Source organism: Cavia porcellus, unplaced genomic scaffold (assembly GCF_034190915.1).
Source record: "Cavia porcellus strain 051 isolate PalLab524CR breed Dunkin Hartley unplaced genomic scaffold, mCavPor4.1 scaffold_37, whole genome shotgun sequence".
NCBI lineage: Eukaryota > Metazoa > Chordata > Mammalia > Rodentia > Caviidae > Cavia > Cavia porcellus.
Genome location: NW_026947520.1, coordinates 2,996,374 through 3,021,478, shown reverse-complemented (window position 1 = coordinate 3,021,478; position 25,105 = coordinate 2,996,374).

The window sequence follows — 25,105 nt, the reverse complement described above, 5'->3', positions numbered from 1 at the left end:
TAAGCGTTTGTAACACGCCATTCACTAATAGGAGTGAGAAAAACATCACGGAGTGGTGTGATTCGGGGGGCCTCAATAAGGATAGGCAGTGAGTGGCAATGTGGGATGGAGAAAAGCACCACGGGGTGTTAAACATGGGGAGGTCAGGAAACATGCCATGGCAATGTCGGAGAGGTTTCTGAAGAACCTTGCGGGGTGGTGCGTATTGTAAGGGTTTCTAACAGGCCATTCACTAGTAGGAGAGAGAAAAACATGACGGTGTAGTGTGAATCGAAAGGCCTGAATTAGGATAGGCAGGGAGTGACAATGAAGGATGGAGAAAAGCGCCACGGGGTGGTCAGCATGGGGAGGTCAGGCAACATGCAATGGCAATGTAGAATAGGATTCTGAAGAACCTCGCGGGGTGGTGCGCATTGTTAGGGTTTCTAACAGGCCAATCACTAGTAGGAATGAGAAAAACATGACGGTGTAGTGTGAATCGGAGGGCCTGAATTACAATATTCAGTGTGTGGCAATGTACGATGGAGAAAAGGGCCACGGGGTGGTAAGCATGGGCAGGTCAGGAAACATGCAGTGCCAATGTAGGATAGGTTTCTGACAAACATCGAAGTGTGGTGCGCTTTGTAAGCGTTTCTAACAGGCCATTCACTAGTAGGAGTGAGAAAAACATCACGTGGTAGTGTGAATCAAAGGGCCTGAATTAGGATAGGCAGTGTGTGGCAATGTACGATGGAGAAAAGCGCCATGGTGTGGTCAGCATGGGGAGGTCAAGCAACATGCAGTGGCAATGTAGAATAGGTTTCTGAAGAACATCGCGGGGTGGTGCGCATTGTAAGGGTTTCTAACAGGCCATTAACTAGTAAGAGTGAGAAAAACATCACGGGGTGGTGTGAATCGCAGGTGATGAATTAGGATAGGCAGTGAGTGGCAATGTAGGATGGAGAAAAGCGCGACGCGGTGGTCAGCATGGGGAGGTCAGTACACATGCAGTGGCAATGTAGCATAAGTTTCTAAAAAACATCGCGGGGTGGTGCGAATTGTAAGGGTTTCTAACAGGCCATTCACTAGGAGGAGTGAGAAAAACATCACGTGTTAGTGTGAATCGACAGTCCTGAATTAGGATAGGCAGTGTGTGGCAATGTACGATGGACAAAAGCGCCACGGGCTGGTCAGCATGGGGACGTCAGGAAACATGTAGTGCCAATGTAGGATAGGCTTCTGAAAAACATCGCAGTGTGGTGCGCATTGTAAGCGTTTCTACCAGGCCATTCACCAATAGGAGTCAGAAAAACATCACGGGGTGGTGTGAATAGGAGGGCCTGAATTAGGATAGGCAGTGAGTGGCAATGTAGGATGGAGAAAAGCGCGACGGGGTGGTCAGCATGGGTACGTCAGGAAACAGGCAGTGGCAATGTAGCATAGGTTTCTGAAAAACATCGCGAGGTTGTGCGCATTGTAACGGTTTCTAACAGGCCATTCACTAGTACGAGTGAGAAAAACATCACGTGGTAGTGTGAATCCTCAGTCCTGAATTAGGATAGGCAGTGTGTGACAATGTACGATGGAGAAAAGCGCCACGATGTGGTCAGCATGGAGAGGTCAGGAAACATGCAGTGGCAAAGTAGGATAGGTTTCTGAAAAACCAAGAGGGGTGGTGCGCATTGTAAGGTTTCTAACCCGCCATTCACTAGTAGGAGTGAGAAAGACATCACGGGGTGGTGTGAATCGGTGGGCCTGAATTAGGATAGGCAGTGAGTGGCAATGAAGGATGGAGAAAACTCCAAGGGGTGGTCAGCATGGGGAGGTCAGGAAACATGCAGTGGCAATGTCGGATAGGTTTCTGAAAAACATTGCGGGGTGGTGCGCATTGTAAGTGTTTCTAACAGGCCATTTACTAGTAGGAATGAAAAAAATATCAGGGTTGGTGTGAATCGGAGGGTCTGAATTAGGATAGGCAGTGAGTTGCAATGTAGAAGGGAGAAAAGCGCCAAGGGGTGGTCAGCTTGGGTAGGTCAGAAAACATGCAGTAGCAATGTCACATAGTTTTCTCAAAACATCGCGGGGTGGTGCAAATTGTAAGGGTTTCTAACAGGCCATTCACTAGTAGGAGTGAGAAAAACATAATGGGGTGGTGTGAATCGGGGGCCTGAGTTAGGATAGGCAGTGAGTGGTAATGTAGAATGGAGAAAAACACCACGGGGTGGTTAGCATTGGGAAGTCAGGAAACATGCAGTGGCAATGTAGGATAGGATTCTGAAAAACATCGCGGGGTGGTGCGCACTGTAAGAGTTTCTAACAGACCATTCACTAGTAGGAGTGAGAAAAACATCACAGGGTGGTGTGAATCGGAGGGGCTGAATTAGGATAGGCAGTGAGTCGCAATGTAGGATGGAGAAAAGCATCACGGGGTAGTCAGCATGGGCAAGTCAGGAAACATGCAGTGCCAATGTAGTATAGGTTTTTGAAAAACATCGCGGGGTGTTGTGCATTGTAAGGGTTTCAAACAGGCCATTCATTAGTAGGTGTGAGAAAAACATCACGGGGTGGTGTGAATAGGAGGGCCTGAATTAGGATAGGCAGTGAGTGGCAACATAGGATGGAGAAAAGCGCCACAGGGTGGTAGGCTTGGGTAGGTTAGGAAACGTGCAGTAGCAAAGTAGGATAGGTTTCTGAAAAACATCGCTGGGTGGTGGGCATTGTAAGCATTTCTAACAGGCCATTTACTAATAGGAGTGTGAAAAACACCACGGGGTGGTGTGATTCGGAGGGCCTGAATAAGGATAGGCAGTGAGTGGCAATGTGGGATGGAGAAAAGCACTACGGGGTGTTCAACATGGGGAGGTCAGGAAACATGCAGTGGCAATGTCGGATAGGTTTCTGAAAAACCTTGCAGGGTGGTGCGCAGTGTTAGTGTTTCTAACAGGCCATTCACTTGTAGGAGTGAGAAAAACATCACGGGGTGGTGCGAATCGGAGCGTCGGAATTAGGATAGGCCGTGAGTGGCAATGTGGGATGGAGAAAAGTACCACGGGATGGTCAGCATGGGGAGGTCAGGAAACATGCAGTGGCAATGTAGGATAGGTTTCTGAAAAACATCGCGGGGTGGTGCGCATTGTAAGTGTTTCTAACAGGCCAGTCACTAGTAGGAGTGTGAAAAGCATCACGGGGTGGTGTGAATCCAAGGGTCTGAATTAGGATAGGCAGTGTGTGGCAATGTACGATGGAGAAAAGCGGCACGGGCTGGTCAGCATGGGAAGGTCAGGAAAGATGCAGTGGCAATGTAAGATAGGATTCTGTGAAACATAGCGGGGTCTTGTGCACTGTAAGGGTTTCTAACAGGCCATTCACTAGTAGGAGTGAGAAAAAATTCACGGGGTGGTGTGAATCAGAGTGTCTGAATTAGGATAGGCAGTGAGTGGCAATGAAGGATGGAGAAAAGCGCCACGGGGTGGTCAGCATGGGGAGGTCAGGAAACATGCAGTAGCAATGTAGCATAGGTTTCTGAAAAACAAAGCGGGGTGGTGCGCATTGTAAGGGTTTCTAACAGGCCATTCACTAGTAGGAGTGAGAAAAACATGACGGTGTAGTGTAAATCGGAGGGTCTGAATTAGGATAGGCAGTGTGTGGCAATGTACGATGGAAAAAAGCGCCACGGGCTGGTCAGCATGGGGAGGTCAGGAAACATGCAATGCCAATGTAGGATAGGTTTCTGAAAATCATTGCAGTGTGGTGCACATTGTAAGCGTTTCTAACAGGCCATTCACGAATAGGAGTGAGAAAAACATCACGGGGTGGTGTGAATCAGATGGCCTGAATTAGTATAGGCAGTGAGAGGCAATGTGGGATGGAGAAAAGCACCACGGGGTGGTCAGCATGGGTAGGTCAGGAAACATGCAGTGGCAATGTAGGATAGGTTTCTGAAGAACATTGCGGGGTGGTGCACATTGTAAGGGTTTCTAACAGGCCATTCACTAGTAGGAGTGAGAAAAACATCACGGGGTGGTGTGAATAGGAGGGCCTGAATTTGGATAGGCAGTGAGGGGCAACATTGGATGGAGAAAAGCGCCATGGGGTGGTCAGCTTGGGTAGGTCAGGAAACATGCAGTGGCAATGTAGGATAGGTTTCTGAAAAACATCGCGAGGTGGTGCGCATTGTAAGGGTTTCTAACAGGCCATTCACTAGTAGGAGTGAGAAAAACATCACAAGTTAGTGTGAATCGTCAGTCCTGAATTAGGATAGGCAGTGTGTGGCAATGTACGATGGAGAAAAGCGCCACGGGCTGGTCAGCATGGGGACTTCAGGAAACATGTAGTGCCAATGTAGGATAGGCTTCTGAAAAACATCGCAGTGTGGTGCGCATTGTAAGCGTTTCTAACAGGCCATTCACTAATAGGAGTCAGAAAAACATCACGGGGTGGTGTGAATCGGAGGGCCTGAATTAGGATAGGCAGTGAGTGGCAATGTAGGATGGAGAAAAGCGCGACGGGGTGGTCAGCATGTGTAGGTCAGGAAACAGGCAGTGGCAATGTAGCATAGGTTTCTGAAAAACATCGCGAGGTGGTGCGCATTGTAACGGTTTCTAACAGGCCATTCACTAGTAGGAGTGAGAAAAACATCACGTGGTAGTGTGAATCGTAAGTCGTGAATTAGGATAGGCAGTGTGTGACAATGTATGATGGAGAAAAGCGCCACGATGTGGTCAGCATGGAGAGGTCAGGAATCATGCAGTGGCAATGTAGGATAGGTTTCTGAAAAACCAAGAGGGGTGGTGCGCATTGTAATGTTTCTAACCCGCCATTCACTAGTAGGAGTGAGAAAAACATCACGGGGTGGTGTGAATAGGAGGGTCTGAATTAGGATAGGCAGTGAGTTGCAATGTAGAAGGGAGAAAAGCGCCAAGGGGTGGTCAGCTTGGGTAGGTCAGGAAACATGCAGTGGCAATGTCGCATAGTTTTCTCAAAACATCGCGTGGTGATGCAAATTGTAAGGGTTTCTAACAGGCCATTTACTAGGAGGAGTGAGAAATAGATCACCAGGTGGTGTGAATCGGAGGGCCTGAATTAGCATAGGCAGTGAGGGGCACTGTAGAATGGAGAAAAGCGCCATGCGGTGGTCTGCATGGGGAGGTCACCAAACATGCAGTGACAATGTAGGATAGGTTTCTGAAAAACATCGCGGGGTGGTGCGCATTGTAATGGTATCTAACAGGCCATTCACTAGTAGGAGTGAGAAAAACATCACGGGGTGGTGTGAATCGGAGGGACTGAATTAGTATAGGCAGTGAGTGGCAACATAGGATGGAGAAAAGCGCCAAGGTGTGGTCAGCTTGGGTAGGTCAGGAAACATGCAGTGGCAATGTAGGATAGGTTTCTGAAAAACATCGCGGTATGGTGCGCATTGTAAGGCTTCCTAACAGGCCATTGACTAGTAGGAGTTAGAAAAACATCACGGGTGGTGTGAATCGGGGGCCTGAGTTAGGATAGGCAGTGAGTGGTAATGTAGAATGGAGAAAAACACCACGGGGTGGTCAGCATTGGGAAGTCAGGAAACATGCAGTGGCAATGTAGGATAGGATTCTGAAAAACATCGCGGGGTGGTGCGCATTGTAAGAGTTTCTAACAGACCATTCACTAGTAGGAGTGAGAAAAACATCACTGGGTGGTGTGAATCGGAGGGGCTGAATTAGAATAGGCAGTGAGTCACAATGTAGGATGGAGAAAAGCACCACGGGGTAGTCAGCATGGGCAAGTCAGGGAACATGCAGTGCCAATGTAGGATAGGTTTTTATAAAATATCGCGGGGTGTTGTGCATTGTAAGGGTTTCTAACAGGCCATTCATTAGTAGGTGTGAGAAAAACATCACGGGCTGGTGTGAATCGGTGGGCCTGAATTAGAATAGGCAGTGAGTGGCAATGAAGGATGGAGAAAAGTGCCACGGGGTGGTCAGCATGGGGAGGTCAGGAAACATGCAGCGGCAATGTAGGATAGGTTTCTGATAAACAAAGAGTGATGGTGCGCATTATAAAGGTTATTAACAGGCCATTCACTAGTAGGAGTAGGAAAACATGACGGTGTAGTGTGAATCGGAGGGCCTGAATTAGGCTATTCAGTGTGTGGCAATGTACAATGGAGAAAAGCGCCATGGTCTGGTCAGCATGGGGACGTCAGGAAACATGTAGTGCCAATGTAGGATAGGCTTCTGAAAAACATCGCAGTGTGGTGCGCATTGTAAGCGTTTCTAACAGGCCATTCACTAATAGGAGTCAGAAAAACATCACGGGGTGGTGTGAATTGGAGGGCCTGAATTACGATAGGCAGTGAGTGGAAATGTAGGATGGAGAAAAGCGCGACGGGCTGGTCAGCATGGGTAGGTCAAGAAACAGGCAGTGACAATGTAGCATAGGTTTCTGAAACACATCGCGAGGTGGTGCGCATTGTAACGGTTTCTAACAGGCCATTCACTAGTAGGAGTGAGAAAAACATCACGTGGTAGTGTTAATCATAAGTCCTGAATTAGAATAGGCAGTGTGTGACAATGTACGATGGAGAAAAGCGCCACGATGTGGTCAGGATGGAGAGGTCAGGAAACATGCAGTGGCAATGTAGAATAGGTTTCTGAAAAACCAAGAGGTGTGGTGCGCATTTTAATGTTTCTAACCGCCATTCACTAGTATGAGTGAGAAAAACATCACGTGGTAGTGTGAATCGTAAGTCCTGAATTAGGATAGGCAGTGAGTGACAATGTATGATGGAAAAAGCACCACGATGTTGTCAGCATGGAGAGGTCAGGAAACATGCAGTGGCAATGTAGGATAGGTTTCTGAAAAACCAAGAGGGGTGGTGCGCATTGTAATGTTTCTAACCCGCCATTCACTAGTAGGAGTGAGAAAAACATCACGGTGTGGTGTGAATCGGTGGGCCTGAATTAGGATAGGCTGTGAGTGGCAATGAAGGATGGAGAAAAGCGCCAAGCGGTGGTCAGCATGGGGAGGTCAGGAAACATGCAGTGGCAATGTCCGATAGTTTTCTGACAAACATTGCGGGGTGGTGCACATTGTAAGTGTTTCTAACAGGCCATTTACTAGGAGGAATAAAAAAACATCACGGGGTGGTGTGAATCGGAGGGTCTGAATTAGGATAGGCAGTGAGTTGCAATGTAGATGGGAGAAGAGCGCCAAGGGGTGGTCAGCTTGGGTAGGTCAGGAAACATGCAGTGGCAATGTCGCATAGTTTTCTCAAAACATCGCGGGGTGGTGCAAATTGTAAGGGTTTCTAACAGGCCATTCACTAGTAGGAGTGAGAAATAGATCACTGGGTGGTGTGAATCGGAGGGTCTGAATTAGCATAGGCAGTGAGGGGCACTGAAGGATGGAGAAAAGCGCCATGGGGTGGTCAGCATGGGGAGGTCACCAAACATGCAGTGACAATGTAGGATAGGTTTCTGAAAAACATCGCGGGGTGGTGCGCATTGTAACGGTATCTAACAGGCCATTCACTAGTAGGAGTGAGAAAAACATCACGGGGTGGTGTGAATCGGGGGGACTGAATTAGTATAGGCAGTGAGTGGCAACATAGGATGGAGAAAAGCGCCAAGGTGTGGTCAGCTTTTGTAGGTCAGGAAACATGCAGTGGCAATGTCGCATAGTTTTCTCAAAACATCGTGGAGTGGTGCAAATTGTAAGGGTTTATAACAGGCCATTAACTAGTAGGAGTGAGAAAGAGATCACCGGGTGGTGTGAATCGGAGGGCCTGAATTAGCATAGGCAGTGAGTGGCAATGTAGGATGGAGAAAAGCACCACGGGGTAGTCAGCATGTGCAAGTCACGAAACATGCAGTGCCAATGTAGGATAGGTTTTTGAAAAACATCGCGGGGTGTTGTGCATTGTAAGGGTTTCTAACAGGCCATTCATTAGTAGGTGTGAGAAAAACATCACGGGGTGGTGTGAATAGGCAGGCCTGAATTAGGATAGGCAGTGAGGGGCAATATAGGATGGAGAAAAGCGCCACAGGTTGGTAGGCTTTGGTAGGTTAGGAAACATGCAGTGGCAATGTAGTATAGGTTTCTGAAAAACATCGCGGGGTGGTGCGCATTGTAAGTGTTTCAAATAGGCCATTCTCTAGTTGGAGTGGGAAAAACATCACGGGGTGGTGTAAATCGGAGGGTCTGAATTAGTATAGGCAGTGAGTGGCAATGTAGGATGGAGGCAAGCAACACGGGTTGGTCAGCATGGGGAGATCAGGAAACATGCAGTGGCAATGTAGGATAGGTTTGTGACAAACATCGCGTGGTGGTGGGCATTGTAAGCGTTTCTAACAGGCCATTCAGTAATAGGAGTGAGAAATACATCACAGGGTGGTGTGAATCGGAGGGCCTGAATAAGGATAGGCAGTGAGTGGCAATGTGGGATGGAGAAAGGCCCCACGGGGTGTTCAACATGGGGAGGTCAGGAAACATGCAGTGGCAATGTCGGATAGGTTTCTGAAAAACCTTGCGGGGTGGTGCGCAGTGTTAGTGTTTCTAAAAGGCCATTCATTAGTAGGAGTGAGAAAAACATCTCAGGGTGTTGCGAATCGGAGCGTCTGAATTAGGATAGGCAGTGAGTGGCAATGTAGGATGGAGAAAAGTACCACGGGGTGGTCAGCATGGGGAGGTCAGGAAACATGCAGAGGCAATGTAGCATAAGTTTCTGAAAAACATCGCGGGGTGGTGCGCATTGTAAGTGTTTCTAACCGGCCAGTCACTAGTAGGAGTGAGAAAAGCATCACGGGGTGGTGTGAATCCAAGGGTCTGAATTAGGATAGGCAGTGTGTGGCAATGTACGATGGAGAAAAGCGCCACGGGCTGGTCAGCATGGGAAGGTCAGGAAACATGCAGTGGCAATGTAGGATAGGTTTCTGAAAAACATAGCGGGGTGGTGTACATTGTAAGGGTTTCTAACAGGCCATTCACTAGTAAGAGTGAGAAAAAATTCACGGGGTGGTGTGAATCGGAGGGCCTGAATTAGGATAGGCAGTGAGTGGCAATGAAGGATGGAGAAAAGCGCCACGGGGTGGTCAGCATGGAGAGGTCAGGAACCATGCAGTAGCAATGTAGCATAGGTTTCTGAAAAACAAAGAGGGGTGGTGAGCTTTGTAAGTGTTTCTAACAGGCCATTAACTAGTTGGAGTGAGAAGAACGTTATGGGGTGGTGTGAATCAGAGGGCCTTAATTAGAATAGGCAGTGAGGGGCAATGTAGGATGGAGAAAAGCACCACGGGTGGTCAGCATGGGGAGGTCGGGCAACATGCAGTGGAAATGTAGAATAGGATTCTGAAGAACATCGCGGGGTGGTGCGCATTGTAAGGGTTTCTAACAGGCCATTCACTAGTAGGAGTGAGAAAAACATGACGGTGTAGTGTGAATCGGAGGGCCTGAATTAGGATAGGCAGTGTGTGGCAATGTACGATGGAAAAAAGCGCCACGGGCTGGTCAGCATGGGGAGGTCAGGAAACATGCAGTGCCAATGTAAGATAGGTTTCTGAAAATCATTGCGGTGTGGTGCACATTGCAAGCGTTTCTAACAGGCCATTCACTAATAGGAGTGAGAAAAACATCACGGGGTGGTGTGAATCGGATGGCCTGAATTAGTATAGGCAGTGAGAGGCAATGTGGGATGGAGAAAAGCACCACGGGGTGGTCAGCATGGGTAGGTAAGGAAACATGCAGTGGCAATGTAGGATAGCTTTCTGAAAAACAAAATGGGGTGGTGCGCATTGTAAGTGTTTCTAACAGGCCATTCACTAGTAGGAGTGAGAAAAACATTATGGGGTGGTGTGAATCGGAGTGCCTGAATTAGTATAGGCAGTCAGGGGCAATGTATAATGGAGAAAAGCCCCATGGTGTGGTCAGCATGGGGAGGTCAGGCAACATGCAGTGGCAATGTAGAATAGGTTTCTAAAGAACATCGCGGGGTGTTGCGCATTGTAAGGGTTTCGAACAGGCCATTCACTAGTAAGAGTGAGAAAATCATCACGGGGTGGTATGAAACAGAAGGGGTGAATTAGGATAGCCACGGAGTGGCAATGTGGGATGGAGAAAAGCATCACGCGGTGGTCAGCATGGGGAGGTCAGGAAACATGCAGTGGCAATGTAGGATAGGTTTCTGAAGAACATTTCGGGGTGGTGCACATTGTAAGGGTTTCTAACAGGCCAGTCACTAGTAGGAGTGAGAAAAACATTACGGGGTGGTGTGAATCGCAGGGGCTGTATTAGGATAGGCAGTGAGTGGCACTGTAGGATGCAGACAAGTGCGACGTTGTGGTCAGCATGGGTAGGTCAGGAAACATGCAGTGGCAATGTAGCATAAGTTTCTTAAAAACATCGCGAGGTGGTGCGCATTGTAAGGTTTTCTTACAGGCCATTCAGTAGTAGGAGTGAGAAAAACATCACAGTGTGGTGTGAATCCGAGGGGCTGAATTAGGATAGGCAGTGAGTGGCAATGTAGGATGGAGAAAAGCACTACGGGGTAGTCAGCATTGGGAGGTCAGGAAACATGCAGTTGCAATGTAGGATAGTTTTCTGAAAACATCGCCGGGTGGTGCGCATTTTAAGTGTTTCTAATAGGCCATTCACTAGTAGGAGTGAGAAAAACATCATGGTGTGGTGCGAATCGTAGGGTCTGAATTAGGATAGGAAGTGAGTGGCAATATAGGATGGAGAAACGCCCCACGGGGTGGTCAGCATGGTGAGGTCAGGAAACATGCATTGGCAATGTAGGATAGGTTTGTGAAAAACATTGCGGGGTGGTGCTCATTGTAAGGGTTTCTTACAGGCCATTCACTAGTAGGAGTGGAAAAACATTACGGGGTGGTGAGAATCGCGGGGGCTGAATTAGGATAGGCAGTGAGTGGCAATGTAGGATGGAGACAAGCGTGATGGGGTGGTCAGCATGTGGAGGTCAGGAAACATGCAGTGGCAATGTAGGATAGGTTTCTGATAAACAAAGAGGGATGGTGCGCATTGTAAATGTTATTAACAGGCCATTCACTAGTAGGAGTGAGAAAAACATGACGGTGTAGTGTGAATCAGAGGGCCTGAATTAGGCTATTCAGTGTGAGGCAATGCACGATGGAGAAAAGGGCCACGGGCTTCTCAGCATGGGGACGTCAGGAAACATATAGTGCCAATGTAGGATAGGCTTCTGAAAAACATCGCAGTGTGGTGCGCATTGTAAGCGTTTGTAACAGGCCATTCACTTATAGGAGTCAGAAAAACATCACGGGGTGGTGTGAATCGGAGGGCCTAAATTAGGATAGGCAGTGAGTGGAAATGTAGGATGGAGAAAAGCGCGACGGGCTGGTCAGCATGGGTAGGTCAGGAAACAGGCAGTGACAATGTAGCATAGGTTTGTGAAAAACATCGCAAGGTGGTGCGCATTGTAACGGTTTCTAACAGGCCATTCACAAGTAGGAGTGAGAAAAACATCACGTGGTAGTGTGATTCGTAAGTCCTGAATTAGAATAGGCAGTGTGTGACAATGTACGATGGAGAAAAGCGCCACAATGTGGTCAGCATGGAGAGGTCAGGAAACATGCAGTGGCAATGTAGGATAGGTTTCTGAAAAACCAAGAGGGGTGGTGCGCATTTTAATGTTTCTAACCCGCCATTCACTAGTAGGAGTGAGAAAAACATCACGTGGTAGTGTGAATCGTAAGTCCTGAATTAGGATAGGCAGTGTGTGACAATGTATGATGGAGAAAAGCGCCACGATGTGGTCAGCATGGAGAGGTCAGGAAACATGCAGTGGCAATGTAGGATAGGTTTCTGAAAAACCAAGAGTGGTGGTGCGCATTGTAATGTTTCTAACCCACCATTCACTAGTAGGAGTGAGAAAAACATCACGGGGTGGTGTGAATCGGTGGGCCTGAATTAGGATAGGCAGTGAGTGGCAATGAAGGATGGAGAAAAGAGCCAAGGGGTGGTCAGCATGGGGAGGTCAGGAAACATGCAGTGGCAATGTCGGATAGGTTTCTGAAAAACATTGCGGGGTGGTGCGCATTGTAAGTGTTTTTAACAGGCCATTTACTAGTAGGAATGAAAAAAACATCACGGGGTGCTGTGAATCGGAGGGTCTCAATTAGGATAGGCAGTGAGTTGCAATGCAGAAGGGAGAAAAGTGCCAAGGGATGGTCAGCTTGGGTAGGTCAGGAAACATGCAGTGGCAATGTCGCATAGTTTTCTCAAAACATCGCGGGGTGGTGCAAATTGTAAGGGTTTCTAACAGGCCATTCACTAGTAGGAGTGAGAAATAGATCACCGGGTGGTGTGAATCGGAGGGCCTGAATTAGCATAGGCAGTGAGGGTCAATGTAGGATGGAGAAAAGCGCCATGGGGTGGTCAGCATGGGGAGGTCACGAAACATGCAGTGACAATGTAGGATAGGTTTCTGAAAAACATCGCGGGGTGGTGAGCATTGTAACGGTATCTAACAGGCCATTCACTAGTAGGAGTGAGAAAAACATCACGGGGTGGTGTGAATCGGGGGCCTGAGTTAGGATAGGCAGTGAGTGGTAATGTAGAATGGAGAAAAACACCACGGGGTGGTCAGCATTAGGAAGTCAGGAAACATGCAGTGGCAATGTAGGATAGGATTCTGAAAAACATCGCGGGGCGGTGCGCATTGTAAGAGTTTCTAACAGACCATTCACTAGTAGGAGTGAGAAAAACATCGCAGGGTGCTGTGAATTGGAGGGTCTGAATTAGGATAGGCAGTGAGTCGCAATGTAGGATGGAGAAAAGCACCACGGGGTAGTCAGCATGGGCAAGTCAGGAAACATGCAGTGCCAATGTAGGATAGGTTTTTGAAAAACATCGCGGGGTGCTGTGCATTGTAAGTGTTTCTAACAGGCCATTCATTAGTAGGTGTGAGAAAAACATCACGGGGTGGTGTGAATAGGAGGGCCTGTATTAGGATAGGCAGTGAGTGGCAACATAGGATGGAGAAAAGCGCCACAGGGTGGTAGGCTTTTGTAGGTTAGGAAACATGCAGTGGCAATGTAGGATAGGTTTCTGAAAAACATCGCGGGGTGTGGCGCATTGTAAGTGTTTCGAATAGGCCATTAACTAGTTGGAGTGGGAAAAACATCACGGGATGGTGTAAATCGGAGGGTCTGAATTAGTATAGGCAGTGAGTGGCAATGTAGGATGGAGGCAAGCAACACGGGTTGGTCAGCATGGGGAGATCAGGAAACATGCAGTGGCAATGTAGGATAGGTTTGTGACAAACATCGCGTGGTGGTGGGCATTGTAAGCGTTTCTAACAGGCCATTCACTAATAGGAGTGAGAAAAACATCACAGGGTGGTGTGAATCGGAGGGCCTGAATAAGGATAGGCAGTGAGTGGAAATGTGGGATGGAGAAAAGCACCACGGGGTGTTCAACATGGGGAGGTCAGGAAACATGCCGTGGCAATGTCGGATGGGTTGCTGAAAAACCTTGCGGGGTGGTGCGCTGTGTTAGTGTTTCTAACAGGCCATTCACTAGTAGGAGTGAGGAAAACATCAGGGGTGGTGCGAATCGGAGCGTCTGAATTAGGATAGGCAGTGAGTGGCAATGTAGGATGGAGAAAAGTACCACGGGGTGGTCAGCATGGGGAGGACAGGAAACATGCAGTGGCAATGTAGGATAGGTTTCTGAAAAACATCGCGGGGTGGTGCGCATTGTAAGTGTTTCTAACAGGCCAGTCACTAGTAGGAGTGAGAAAAAATTCACGGGGTGCTGTGAATCGGAGGGCCTGAATTAGGATAGGCAGTGAGTGGCAATGAAGGATGGAGAAAAGCGCCACGGTGTGGTCAGCATGGGGAGGTCAGGAAACATGCAGTAGCAATGTAGCATAGGTTTCTGAAAAACAAAGAGGGGTGGTGAGCTTTGTAATTGTTTCTAACAGGCCATTCACTAGTTGGAGTGAGAAGAACATTATGGGGTGATGTGAATCGGAGGGCCTGAATTAGAATAGGCAGTGAGGGGCAATGTAGGATGGAGAAAAGCACAACGGGGTGGTCAGCATGGGGAGGACGGGCAACACACAGTGGAAATGTAGAATAGGATTCTGAAGAACATCGCGGGTTGGTGCGCATTGTAAGGGTTTCAATGAAGCCATTCACTAGTTTGAGTGAGAAGAACATTATGGGGTGATGTGAATCGGAGGGTCTGAATTAGGATAGGCAGTGTGTGGCAATGTACGATGGAAAAAAGCGCCACGGGCTGGTCAGCATGGGGAGGTCAGGAAACATGCAGTGCCAATGTAGGATAGGTTTCTGAAAATCATTGCAGTGTGGTGCACATTGTAAGAATTTCTAACAGGCCATTCCCTAATAGGAGTGAGAAAAACATCACGGGGTGGTGTGAATCCGATGGCCTGAATTAGTATAGGCAATGAGGGGCAATGTAGGATGGAGAAAAGCCCCACGGTTTGGTCAGCATGGGGAGGTCAGGCAACATTCAGTGGCAATGTAGAATAGGTTTCTGAAGAACATCGCGGGGTGGTGCGCATTGTAAGGGTTTCAAACAGGCCATTCACTTGTAAGAGTGAGAAAAACATCTCGGGGTGGTGTGAATCAGAAGGGCTGAATTAGGATAGCCAGTGAGTGGCAATGTGGGATGGAGAAAAGCACCACGCAGTGGTCAACATGGGGAGGTCAGGAAACATGCAGTGGCAATGTAGTATAGGTTTCTGTGGAACATTTCGGGGTGGTGCACATTGTAAGAGTTTCTAACAGGCCAGTCACTAGTAGGAGTGAGAAAAACATTACGGGGTGGTGTGAATTGCAGGGGATGAATTAGGATAGGCAGTGAGTGGCACTGTAGGATGTAGACAAGCGCGACGGTGTGGTCAGCATGGGTAGGTCAGGAAACATGCAGTGGCAATGTAGCATAAGTTTCTAAAAAACATCGCGAGGTGGTACGCATTGTAAGGGTTTCTAACAGGCCATTCACTATTTGGAGTGAGAAAAACATCACGGGGTGGTGTGAATCGGAGGGCTTGAATTAGGATAGGCAGTGAGTGGCAATGTAGGATGGAGAAAATCACCACGGTGTGGTCAGCATGGGGAGGTCAGGAAACATGCAGTGGCAATGTAGGATAGGATTCTGAAAAACATCTCGGGGTGGTGCGCATTGTAAGGGTTTCTTACAGGCCATTCACTAGTAGGAGAGAGAAAAACATCACAGTGTGGTGTGAATCAGAGGGGCTGAATTAGGATAGGCAGTGAGTGGCAATGTAAGATGGAGAAAAGCACCACAGGGTAGTCAGCATGGGCAAGTCAAGAAACATGCAGTGCCAATGTAGGATACGTTTTTGAAAAACATCGCGGGGAGGTGAGCATTGTAAGGATTTCTAACAGGCCATTCATTAGTAGGTGTGAGAAAAACATCACGGGGTAGTGTGAATCGTCAGTCCTGAATTAGGATAGGCAGTGTGTGGCAATGTACGATGGAGAAAAGTGCCACGGGTTGGTCAGCATGTAGAGGTCAGGAAACATGCAGTGGCATTGTAGGATAGGTTTCTGAAAACCCAAGAGGGGTAGTGCTCATTGTAAGGTTTCTAACACGCCATTCAGTAGTAGGAGTGAGCAAAACATCACGGGGTGGTGTGAATCGGAGGGAGTGAATTAGAATAGGCAGTGAGTGGCAATGAAGGATGGAGAAAAGCGACACAGGGTGGTCAGCATGGGGAGGTCAGGACACATGCAGTCGCAATGTAGGATAGGTTTCTGAAAAACATCACGGGGTGGTGCGCATTGTAAGGGTTTCTAACAGGCCATTCACTAGTAGGAGTGAGAAAAACATCACGGGGTGGTGTGGATCGGAGGGCCTGAATTAGAATAGGCAGTGAGTGGCAATGTAGGATGGAGAAAAGCACCACGGGGTGGTCAGCATGGGGATGTCAGGAAACATGCAGTGGCAATGTAGGATAGGATTCTGAAAAACATCTCGGGGTGGTGCGCATTGTAAGGGTTTCTTACAGGCCATTCACTAGTAGGAGAGAGAAAAACATCACAGTGTGGTGTGAATCAGAGGGGCTGAATTAGGATAGGCAGTGAGTAGCAATGTAAGATGGAGAAAAGCACCACAGGGTAGTCAGCATGGGCAAGTCAAGAAACATGCAGTGCCAATATAGGATACGTTTTTGAAAAACATCGCGGGGAGGTGAGCATTGTAAGGCTTTCTAACAGGCCATTCATTAGTAGGTGTGAGAAAAATATCACGGGGTGGTGTGAATCGTCAGTCCTGAATTAGGATAGGCAGTGTGTGGCAATGTACGATGGAGAAAAGCGCCACAATGTGGTCAGCATGTAGAGGTCAGGAAACATGCAGTGGCATTGTAGGATAGGTTTCTGAAAACCCAAGAGGGGTAGTGCTCATTGTAAGGTTCTAACACGCCATGCACTAGTAGGAGTGAGAAAAACATCACGGGGTGGTGTGAATCGGAGGGCCTGAATTAGGATAGGTAGTGAGTGGCAATATAGGATGGAGAAAATCACCGCGGCGTGGTCAGCATGGGGAAGTCAGGAAACATGCAGTGGCAATGTAGGATAGGTTTCTGAAAAACATCGTGGCGTGGTGCGCATTGTAAGGTTTCTAACACGCCATTCACCAGTAGGAGTGAGAAAAAATTCACGGGGTGGTGTTAATTGGAGTGCATGAATTAGGATAGGCAGTGAGTGGCAATGAAGGATGGAGAAAAGCGCCACGGGGTGGTCAGCATGCGGAGGTCAGGAAACATGCAGTGGCAATGTAGGATAGGTTTCTGAAAAACATCACGGGGTTGTGCGCATTGTAAGGGTTTCTAACAGGCCATTCACTAGTATGAGTGAGAAAAACATCACGGGGTGGTGTGGATCGGAGGGCCTGAATTAGTATAGGCAGTGAGTGGCAATGTAGGATGGAGAAAATCACCACGGTGTGGTCAGCATGGGGAGGTCAGGAAACATGCAGTGGCAATGTAGGATAGGATTCTGAAAAACATCTCGGGGTGGTGCGCATTGTAAGGGTTTCTTACAGGCCATTCACTAGTAGGAGAGAGAAAAACATCACAGTGTGGTGTGAATCAGAGGGGCTGAATTAGGATAGGCAGTGAGTGGCAATGTAAGATGGAGTAAAGCACCACAGGATAGTCAGCATGGGCAAGTCAAGAAACATGCAGTGCCAATGTAGGATACGTTTTTGAAAAACATCGCGGGGAGGTAAGCATTGTAAGGATTTCTAACAGGCCATTCATTAGTAGGTGTGAGAAAAACATCACGGGGTAGTGTGAATCGTCAGTCCTGAATTAGGATAGGCAGTGTGTGGCAATGTACGATGGAGAAAAGTGCCACGGGTTGGTCAGCATGTAGAGGTCGGGAAACATGCAGTGGCATTGTAGGATAGGTTTCTGAAAACCCAAGAGGGGTAGTGCTCATTGTAAGGTTTCTAACACGCCATTCAGTAGTAGGAGTGAGCAAAACATCACGGGGTGGTGTGAATCGGAGGGAGTGAATTAGAATAGGCAGTGAGTGGCAATGAAGGATGGAGAAAAGTGACACAGGGTGGTCAGCATGGGGAGGTCAGGACACATGCAGTCGCAATGTAGGATAGGTTTCTGAAAAACATCGCGGGGTGGTGCGCATTGTAAGGGTTTCTAACAGGCCATTCACTAGTAGGAGTGAGAAAAACATCACGGGGTGGTGTGGATCGGAGGGCCTGAATTAGAATAGGCAGTGAGTGGCAATGTAGGATGGAGAAAAGCACCACGGGGTGGTCAGCATGGGGATGTCAGGAAACATGCAGTGGCAATGTAGGATAGGATTCTGAAAAACATCTCGGGGTGGTGCGCATTGTAAGGGTTTCTTACAGGCCATTCACTAGTAGGAGAGAGAAAAACATCACAGTGTGGTGTGAATCAGAGGGGCTGAATTAGGATAGGCAGTGAGTGGCAATGTAAGATGGAGAAAAGCACCACAGGGTAGTCAGCATGGGCAAGTCAAGAAACATGCAGTGCCAATATAGGATACGTTTTTGAAAAACATCGCGGGGAGGTGAGCATTGTAAGGCTTTCTAACAGGCCATTCATTAGTAGGTGTGAGAAAAACATCACGGGGTGGTGTGAATCGTTAGTCCTGAATTAGGATAGGCAGTGTGTGGCAATGTACGATGGAGAAAAGCGCCACAATGTGGTCAGCATGTAGAGGTCAGGAAACATGCAGTGGCATTGTAGGATAGGTTTCTGAAAACCCAAGAGGGGTAGTGCTCATTGTAAGGTTTCTAACACGCCATGCACTAGTAGGAGTGAGAAAAAATTCACGGGGTGGTGTGAATCGGAGTGCATGAATTAGGATAGGCAGTGAGTGGCAATGAAGGATGGAGAAAAGCGCCACGGGGTGGTCAGCATGCGGAGGTCAGGAAACATGCAGTGGCAATGTAGGATATGTTTCTGAAAAACAAAGAGGGGTGTCGCGCATTGTAAGTGTTTCTAACAGGCCATTCACTAGTAGGAGTGAGAAAAACATCACGTGATAGTGTGAATCGTAAGTCCTGAATTAGGATAGGCAGTGTGTGGCAATGTACGATGGAGATAAGCGCCACGGGGTGGTCAGCATGGAGAGCACAGGAAACATCCAGTGGCAATGTAGGATAGGTTTCTGAAAAACCATGAGGGGTGGTGCGCATTGTAAGGTTTCTAACTCGCCATTCACTAGTAGGAGTTAGAAAAACATCACGGGGTGGTGTGAATCAGTGGGCCTGAATTAGGATAGGCAGTGAGTGGCAATGAAGGATGGAGAAAAGCACCACGGGGTGGTCATCATGGGGAGGTCAGGAAACATGCAGTGGCAATGTAGGATACTTTTCTGAAAAACATCGCCGGGTGGTGCGCATTTTAAGTGTTTCTAATAGGCCATTCACTAGTAGGAGTGAGAAAAAAATCACGGGGTGATGCGAATTGGTGCGTTTGAATTAGGGTAGGCATTGAGGGGCAAGGTAGGATCGAGAAAAGCACCACAGTGTGTTCAGCATGTGGAGGTCAGGAAACATGCAGTGGCAATGTCGGATAGGTTTCTGAAAAACATTGCGGGGTGGTGCGCATTGTAAGTGTTTCTAACAGGCCATTTACTAGTAGGAATGAAAAAAACATGACGGGGTGGTGTGAACCGGATGGGCTGAATTAGAATAGGCAGTGAGTGGCAATGTAGGACGGAGAAAAGCACCACGTGGTGGTCAGCATGGGGAGTTCAGGAATCATGCAGTGGCAATGTAGGATAGTTTTCTGAAAAACATCGCTGGGTGGTGCACATTTTAAGTGTTTATAACAGGCCATTCACTAGTAGGAGTTAGAATAAAATCACGGGGTGGTGCGAATCGGATCGTCTGAATTAGAATAGGCAGTGAGGGGCAATGTAGGATCGAGAAAAGCACCACAGAGTGTTCAGCATGTATAGGTCAGGAAACATGCAGTGGCAATGTCGGATAGGTTTCTGAAAAACATTCCGGGGTTGTGCGCATCGTAAGTGTTTCTAACAGGCCATTTACTAGTAGGAATGAAAAACACATCACGGTGTGGTGTGAATCGGAGGGTCTGAATTAGGATAGGCAGTGAGTAGCAATGTAGAATGGAGAAAAGCGCCAAGGGGTTGTCAGCTTGGGTAGGTCAGGAAACATGCAGTGGCAATGTCGCATAGTTTTCTAAAAACATCACGGGGTGGTGCAAATTGTAAGGGTTTCTAACAGGCCATTCACTAGTAGGAGTGAGAAATACTTCACCGGGTTGTGTGAATTCTAGGGCCTGAATTAGCATAGGCAGTGAGTGGCAATGTAGGATGGAGAAAAGTGCCTTGTGGTGGTCAGCTTGGGTAGGTCAGGAAACATGCCGTGGCAATGTAGGATAGGTTTCTGAAAAACATCGCGGTGTAGTGCGCATTGTAAGGGTTTCTAACAGGCCCTTCATTAGTAGGTGTGAGAAAAACATCACGGGGTGGTGTGAATCGGAGGGCCTGAATTAGGATAGGCAGTAAGTGGCAATGTGGGATGGAGAAAAGCACCACGGGGTGTTCACCATTGGGAGGTCAGGAAACATGCAGTGGCAATGTCGGATAGGTTTCTGAAAAAGATTGCGGGGTGGTGCGCAGTGTGAGTGTTTCTAACAGACCATTCACTAGTAGGACTGAGAAAAACATCACGGGGTGGTGCGAATCGGAGCGTCTGAATTAGGATAGGCAGTGAGTGCCAATGTAGGTTGGAGAAAAGCACCATGGTGTGGTCAGCATGGGGAGGTCAGGAAACATGCAGTGGCAATGTAGGATAGGTTTCTCAAAAACATCGCGGGGTGGTGCGCATTGTAAGTGTTTCTAACAGGCCAGTCACTAGTACGAGTGAGAAAAGCATCACAGGGTGGTGTGAATCCGAGGGTCTAAATTAGTATTGGCAGTGTGGGGCAATGTACGATGGAGAAATGCGCCACGGGCTGGTCAGCATGGTTAGGTCAGGAAACATGCAGTGGCAATGTAGGATAGATTTCTGAAAAACATAGAGGGGTGGTGTGCATTGTAAGGGTTTCTAACAGGCCATTCACTAGTAGGAGTGAGAAGAACATTATGGGGTGGTGTAAATCAGAGGGCATGAATTAGAATAGGCAGTGAGGGGCAATGTAGGATGCAGAAAAGAACCACGGGGTGGTCAGCATGGGGAGGTCGGGCAACATGCAGTGGCAATATAGAATAGGATTCTGAAGAACATCGCGGGGTGGTTCGCATTGTAAGTGTTTCTAACAGGCCAGTCACTAGTAGGAGTGAGAAAAACATGACGGTGCAGTGTGAATCGGAGGGGCTGAATTAGTATAGGCAGTGTGTGGCAATGTACGATGGAGAAAAGCGCCACGGGCTGGTCAGCATGGGGAGGTCAGGAAACATTCAGTGCCAATGTAGGATAGGTTTCTGAAAATCATCGCGGTGTGGTGCACATTGTAAGCGTTTCTAACAGCCATTCACTAGTAGGAGTGAGAAAAACCTCACGGGGTGGTGTGAATCGGAGTGCCTGAATTAGTATAGGCAGTGAGGGGCAATGTAGGATGGAGAAAAGCACCATCGTGTGGTCAGCATGGGTAGGTCAGGGGAACATGCTGTGGCAAAGTAGAATAGGTTTCTGAAGAACATCGCGGGCTGGTGCGCATTGTAAGGGTTTCGAACAGGCCATTCACTAGCAAGAGTGAGAAAAACATAACGGGGTGGTGGGAATCAGAAGGTCTGAATTAGGATAGCCAGGGAGTGGCAATGTGGGATGGAGAAAAGCAACACAGGGTGGCCAGCATGGGGAGGTCAGGAAACATGCAGTGGCAATGTAGGATAGGATTGTGAAAAACATCGCGGAGTGGTGCGCATTGTAAGGGTTTCTTACAGGCCATTCACTAGGAGGAGTGAGAAAAACATCACAGTGTGGTGTGAATCCGAGGGGCTGAATTAGGATAGGCAGTCAGTGGCAATGTAGGATGGAGAAAAGCACTACGGGGTAGTCAGCATGGGGAGGTCAGGAAACATGCAGTGGCAATGAAGGATAGTTTTCTGAAAAACATCGCCGGGTGGTGCGCATTTTAAGTGTTTCTAATAGGCCATTCACTAGTAGGAGTGAGAAAAATATCACGGGATGGTGTGAATCGGAGGGCCTGAATTAGGATAGGCAGTGAGTGTTAATGTAGAATGGAGAAAAGCACCACGGGGTGGTCAGCATGGGGAGGTCAGGAAACATGCAGTGTCAATGTAGGATATGTTTCTGAAAAACATCGCGGGGTGGTGCGCATTGTAAGGGTTTCTAACAGGCCATTCATTATTAGGAGTTAGAAAAATATCACGGGATGGTGTGAATCGGAGGGCCTGAATTAAGATAGGCAGTGAGTGGTAATGTAGAATGGAGAAAAGCACCATGGGGTGGTCAGCATTGGGAAGTCAGGAAACATGCAGTGGCAATGTAGGATAGGATTGTGAAAAACATCGCGGAGTGGTCCGCATTGTAAGGGTTTCTTACAGGCCATTCACTAGTAGGAGTGAGAAAAACATCACAGTGTGGTGTGAATCTGAGGGGCTGAATTAGGATACGCAGTCAGTGGCAATGTAAGATGGAGAAAAGCACTACGGGGTAGTCAGCATTGGGAGGTCAGGAAACATGCATTGGCAATGTAGGATAGTTTTCTGAAAAACATCGCCGGGTGGTGCGCATTTTAAGTGTTTCTAATAGGCCATTCACTAGTAGGAGTGAGAAAAACATCATGGTGTGGTGCGAATCGTAGGGTCTGAATTAGGATAGGAAGTGAGTGGCAATATAGGATGGAGAAACGCCCCACGGGGTGGTCAGCATGGGGAGGTCAGGAAACATGCAGTGGCAATGTAGGATAGGTTTGTGAAAAACATTGCGGGGTGGTGTTCATTGTAAGGGTTTCTTATAGGCCATTCACTAATAGGAGTGAGAAAAACATTACGGGGTGGTGAGAATCGCGGCGGCTGAATTAGGATAGGCAGTGAGTGGCAATGTAGGATGGAGACAAGCGTGACGGGGTGGTCAGCATGGGGAGGTCAGGAAACATGCAGTGGCAATGTAGGATAGGTTTCTGATAAACAAAGAGGGATGGTGCGCATTGTAAATGTTATTAACAGGCCATTCACTAGTAGGAGTGAGAAAAACAGGACGGTGTAGTGTGAATCGGAGGGCCTGAATTAGGCTATTCAGTGTGAGGCAATGCACGATGGAGAAAAGCGCCATGGGCTGGTCAGCATGGGGACGTCAGGAAACATGTAGTGCCAATGTAGGATAGGCTTCTGAAAAACATCGCAGTGTGGTGCGCATTGTAAGCGTTTGTAACAGGCCATTCACTAATAGGAGTCAGAAAAACATCACGGGGTGGTGTGAATCGGAGGGCCTGAATTAGGATAGGCAGTGAGTGGAAATGTAGGATGGAGAAAAGTGCGACGGGCTGGTCAGCATGGGTAGGTCAAAAACAGGCAGTGACAATGTAGCATAGGTTTCTGAAAAACATCGCAAGGTGGTGCGCATTGTAACGGTTTCTAACAGGCCATTCACTGGTAGGAGTGAGAAAAACATCACGTGGTAGTGTGAATCGTAAGTTCTGAATTAGAATAGGCAGTGTGTGACAATGTACGATGGAGAAAAGCGCCACGATGTGGTCAGCATGGAGAGGTCAGGAAACATGCAGTGGCAATGTAGGATAGGTTTCTGAAAAACCAAGAGGGGTGGTGCGCATTGTAACTTTTCTAACCCGCCATTCACTAGTAGGAGTGAGAAAAACATCACGTGGTAGTGTGAATCGTAAGTCCTGAATTAGGATAGGCAGTGTGTGACAATGTACGATGGAGAAAAGCGCCACGATGTGGTCAGCATGGAGAGGTCAGGAAACATGCAGTGGCAATGTAGGATAGGTTTCTGAAAAACCAAGAGTGGTGGTGCGCATTGTAATGTTTCTAACCTGCCATTCATTAGTAGGAGTGAGAAAAACATCACGGGGTGGTGTGAATCGGTGGGCCTGAATTAGGATAGGCAGTGAGTGTCAATGAAGGATGGAGAAAAGCGCCAAGGGGTGGTCAGCATGGGGAAGTCAGGAAACATGCAGTGGCAATGTCGGATAGGTTTCTGAAAAACATTGCGGTGTGGTGCGCATTGTAAGTGTTTCTAACAGGCCATTTACTAGTAGGAATGAAAAAAACATCACGGGGTGCTGTGAATCGGAGGGTCTCAATTAGGATAGGCAGTGAGTTGCAATGTAGAAGGGAGTAAAGTGCCAAGGGATGGTCAGCTTGGGTAGGTCAGGAAACATGCAGTGGCAATGTCGCATAGTTTTCTCAAAACATCGCGGGGTGGTGCAAATTGTAAGGGTTTCTAACAGGCCATTCACTAGTAGGAGTGAGAAATAGATCACCGGGTGGTGTGAATCGGAGGGCCTGAATTAGCATAGGCAATGAGGGGCAATGTAGGATGGAGAAAAGCGCCATGTGGTGGTCAGCATGGGGAGGTCACGAAACATGCAGTGACAATGTAGGATAGGTTTCTGAAAAACATCGCGGGGTGGTGAGCATTGTAACGGTATCTAACAGGCCATTCACTAGTAGGAGTGAGAAAAACATCACGGGGTGGTGTGAATCGGGGGCCTGAGTTAGGATAGGCAGTGAGTGGTAATGTAGAATGGAGAAAAACACCACGGGTTGGTCAGCATTAGGAAGTCAGGAAACATGCAGTGGCAATGTAGAATAGGATTCTGAAAAACATCGCGGGGTGGTGCGCATTGTAAGAGTTTCTAACAGGCCATTCACTAGTAGGAGTGAGAAAAACATCACAGGGTGGTGTGAATCGGAGGGGCTGAATTAGGATAGGCAGTGAGTCACAATGTAGGATGGAGAAAAGCACCACGGGGTAGTCAGCATGGGCAAGTCAGGAAACATGCAGTGCCAATGTAGGATAGGTTTTTGAAAAACATCGCGGGGTGCTGTGCATTGTAAGGGTTTCTAACAGGCCATTCATTAGTAGGTGTGAGAAAAACATCACGGGGTGGTGTGAATAGGAGGACCTGTATTAGGATAGGCAGTGAGTGGCAACATAGGATGGAGAAAAGCGCCACAGGGTGGTAGGCTTGGGTAGGTTAGGAAACATGCAGTGGCAAAGTAGGATAGGTTTCTGAAAAACATCGCGGGGTGTGGCGCATTGTAAGTGTTTCGAATAGGCCATTCACTAATTGGAGTGGGAAAAACATCACGGGGTGGTGTAAATCGGAGGGTCTGAGTTAGTATAGGCAGTGAGTGGCAATGTAGGATGGAGGCAAGCAACACGGGTTGGTCAGCATGGGGAGATAAGGAAACATGCAGTGGCAATGCAGGATAGGTTTGTGACAAACATCGCATGGTGGTGGGCATTGTAAGGGTTTCTAACACGCCATTCACTAATAGGAGTGAGAAAAACATCACAGGGCGGTGTGAATCGGAGGGCCTGAATAAGGATAGGCAGTGAGTGGAAATGTGGGATGGAGAAAAGCACCACGGGGTGTTCAACATGGGGAGGTCAGCAAACATGCCGTGGCAATGTCGGATAGGTTGCTGAA